Raw genomic sequence first — 4,162 nt, forward strand, 5'->3', positions numbered from 1 at the left:
GCACTACTGAGAGAACTTCAAGGTGATATAATACTAAGTAGGAGGAAAAACAGGTGTTACCAGAATAGGAAAGACAGATATTAACTGAACTTTAAAGGATTATAAACAAGGAGAGGACAGGAGAAAAAGAGAAAGAAGAAGTGGGGCAGAAAGCAAAAGAAAAACAAAAATAAAAATCTATCAGAAAGATCTACTACTTAATATCCTGTCATATTTAAGCTTTCAGACAAAGATATTCTCTTGAAAGGTTTATGCCATAATGATGTCCCTCCTTGGACTCCAGGGATACAGGCTTAAGGCACATTTTAAAAAGTTTAATTTCACTAATCTATTGATGGAGATACTTCCTTTGGAATAAATTTAGGGACAAAAAGAATCCTTAACACAGACAGACACTTTAATGGTCTAAGTAATTCCTCCTCTGAAAGAGGCAGGGACTATAGCTACCATGAGTTAGAATTTAAGATGTTTGCTCACAAAAAATACTGGCAGCTCAAAGAAGAAATGGAAATCAGAAGAATTTGAAAAGTATTGTTTTCAAGTAAGATGCTGTAGTTTGAACTGCCACAAGAATGAATAAATAAGCTCCACAAGATACTAAAAATCTTTAAGGACACTGAAAATATGGACCATAGATACAGGTAGATTTCTACCCAATCCCCAAACCACCTCTAGATGTGGTAAAACAGTTAGAAAATTAAATTTTTTAAGACTTTCCCCAATTAAGTTTATGTGCACAGATCACAGACTACAGATTGGTAACTATATATTCTGCTTTACCTAGGACACTTCTGGTTTATCTTTGTCTTTCCAGAATCCTGCCTATTTTAGGATGTGTTCCTTCCAGCTCATTCTTTCTCAAAAGTGGCTCAATTTGGGAGATAAGTTATACGGGCATTCTTTTTTTTTTTTTTTTTTAAGATTTTATTTATTTATTTGACAGAGAGAGACAGAGCGAGAGATGGAACACAAGCAGGGGGAGTGGGAGAGGGAGAAGCAGGTTCCCCGCTGAGCAGGGAGCCCGATGTGGGGCTCGAATCCAGGACCCCGGGATCATGACCTGAGCCGAAGGCAGACGCTCAACGACTGAGCCACCCAGGCGCCCCATTATATGGGCATTCTAACTATAAAAAAACTAGCACAGAATGACTGACATTCAGGCCAAAACGTTTTCTCTTTTGTACTTAGGCTTCTTTCTGTGAACATCACTGAGCTACTCTTAGGATCTTTGGCAATGCTAAAGATTAGGTCCAGAACTATAAACTTGTTTGGGATGATGGCACTAGGAACTAGAGATTCTATTGTTTCTTCGAAATGTCCCAAGTATAGGGACCATGCTTAAGTTCTGATAGGAATATGACTCCTTGTTTTTAGGGTTAGATTTTGCCTCAAACCAAAAAACCCTCATAGTTTCCGCTCCTATGAGGGCTTCAAATAGCATTAATTCCCTCTCCTTCCTGTCTGTCCATCTATATGTGTATTTATGTATGCATGTATCGCTCTATCATCTATTTTCTTTATATCCTCATCAACACCCTTTATTTGGGGGATCATATATGAAGAGCTTTTTCTTTGTCCAGGTGTGGCTCTACTTATGGAAAGCCCATGTGAAGTCACCTTGACTTTCTGGTCACAGCACACTAGAGCAATGCAATTGGTAGCACTAGCTCAGCTCCTGGGAGAGCTGCAGGATAGCAATGATGGCAAATTTAAAACAGAAAAATGCCATTTTTGAAATGAGGACACATTCTAGTTGAACATAACTATAACTTCAGAAAGACATTTTGTTGTTGTTGTTTTAAATTCATGGTAATTGAACTTCTTGTATGTTGACTTTCCTCTCCACGGGTTAAGCCAGCATGGCCATTTTGAAAGATTTGCTCCTCTGTGACCTGAAGAGCAACAGACATTTCAAACAGTGGGCTCAGAGGCAAAGCATACTGTGTATGGAAAAATGACTAAAACGTCCTGAAAGGATTTCCAGTGTAGGGCCTTTGGAGAATTGTTCTAGCCCTGTACATGCTTCCCTGCAAAAGACTCAGATTTGAACACAGAGAAACAAAGAAAAACAGAAACAAATCCTGTCATTAAGAGATTAATTTAAACTATCATCTGAGGGTTTCTTGTGCTTCTTTTCATTTTTGTTTTGCTGGTTTTGTTTTATTTTACTTTACTTCTCCCTCCTATACTTGTATTAACATTGAAGAATTAAACCAGTTCATCAAATGTATTAATCTTGGAGAGAGCCTTGAGCAAATGGGGAAGGAACTCTTGCCTTTGAGGAACACCCTGAGCTCCTTATTTGATTTATAGCTTTCCCTTCCCCATTTGCTCACCCCCCAATTCCTTTCTATTTTTTAGCTAATTATTTCCTAATTGCCAAATCTAATGGATCATCCTAGTGTTTATTGTTTTCCCTCCCTCTGGCACTGAATGGGAAATACCCTTCCTCCCTTGATTTCCACCACAGAAGGTAGGTCAATGTCTGACTTTTTGTTGGTCTCCTTTTCTCCATGATGGGGTTATCTTTCCCTCCCTGCCCATTAAGCAATATTCCTCCATGCTATCATTCTTTCTCTTCCCAGCTATACTGCACTGGGACAATGGCATCTAGAAACTTGAATCTTTACTGAATTAAGTTTATATTAATTAAACAACTGGAAAAAGCCAACTAAGTTTAAAACAGCCTACATTTTAGAAAGCACTCAAGGGCTATGGAAGGACTGAGGAATAGAATAAATGAAATTTCAAAAACAGAAAAGACTTTCTGAAGTAAAATGATAATGCTGACTACCACCATCCATCTTCTTCCTTCCTGAGGATATGTGTCAATCCTTGGTATAGACTGATAGTCTGACTTGGACTTGAGAGCCTATTCTGGGGTAGAGAAAATCCAAAAACTTTTTGTGAAAGAGAGAAAGTGAAGTGAAAAGCATTGGAAATTGAGAATCCTCAAATATGTCTGGTTTGCCCAAAGAATATTTATTTGCTAGGCTCTGAGATTATGTAGAAGGTCACTGATTTATTCCAAAATCTTGTAAAGGTAAAGTGAAATCTTCTAGAGTTTCATGGTGTTTAAGAAACAAAGATCTATTGGGAGAAGGGATTGGAGTTGGAGAACATGGCCAGTTATCCAGTTAAGGCATAAGCCGTATTTTGAAGCTACCACAGTGTAGGAAGCTAGATAGGTAGACTGGAAAACTGCGGGGAAAAGCTGCTCACCCAAAGGACTGCGGATTCCAATGTCTTTAATGCTGAAAAATCAGATATTTAACCAGACACACAATCAAAATCATAGGAAGACTATTTTCAGAGAAAAGGGGTGAAATCACATATAAACTGTGACTTACTAAATTACAACCTACATCTGACCCAGCTTAATTTGTATAAAGAAATCACCTACTCTGAAAGAAGATAATATCTTACAGATTCTTATGGTTATTTATAAATGTCTAGCATCCAAAAATAACTACAACAACAAAAAATAAAAACTAAATTTGAAAGAGGCAAGAAAATATGACTGATAATCAAGATTAAAAATAAAAGGAGACACACAAATAATCCAGACTTAGGAGTTTGCATACAAATATTTTAAAATAAGTATAGGGGCACCTGGCTGACTCAGTTGGCGTCTGCCTTTGGCTCAGGTCATGATTCCAGGGTCCTGGGATCGAGCCCCTAATCAGGCTCTCTGCTCAGCAGGGCATCTGTTTCTCCCTTTCCCTCTGCCCCTCCCCACCATTGTGCTCTCTCTCTCACTCTCTGTCTCTAAATAAATAAATAAATCTTAAAAAAAAAGATTTTAAAATAAGTATAATGAATATGGTAAGTAAAATATATGGAAAGATGGCTCAAATAAATGAAAAGATGAAGATACTTGATAGAGAAGGGAATCTGCAAAAAAAGAACTGTATATATATTCTAAAGCTATTTTATATTAAATTGGGAATACAATGAATATATTTAACAGAAAACTAGACATAGATGAGATGAGATGAGATGAATAATGAATCATATAATAAACAGCAACTTAACCAGATTCACCCTTCTTCAAATAATTTTCCCCCATTTAATCAGAAAGACCATTCTAAAATGCAGATTTTATCACTTCCCTCAAAAAAAAGTTCATAGACTCTAAGTGCACTTAGGATATACAGTTAGT

The sequence above is a fragment of the Leptonychotes weddellii genome, chromosome 12, assembly GCF_054177405.1.
Source record: "Leptonychotes weddellii isolate Sample4059 chromosome 12, ASM5417740v2, whole genome shotgun sequence".
In the NCBI taxonomy this organism is placed as follows: Eukaryota; Metazoa; Chordata; class Mammalia; order Carnivora; family Phocidae; genus Leptonychotes; species Leptonychotes weddellii.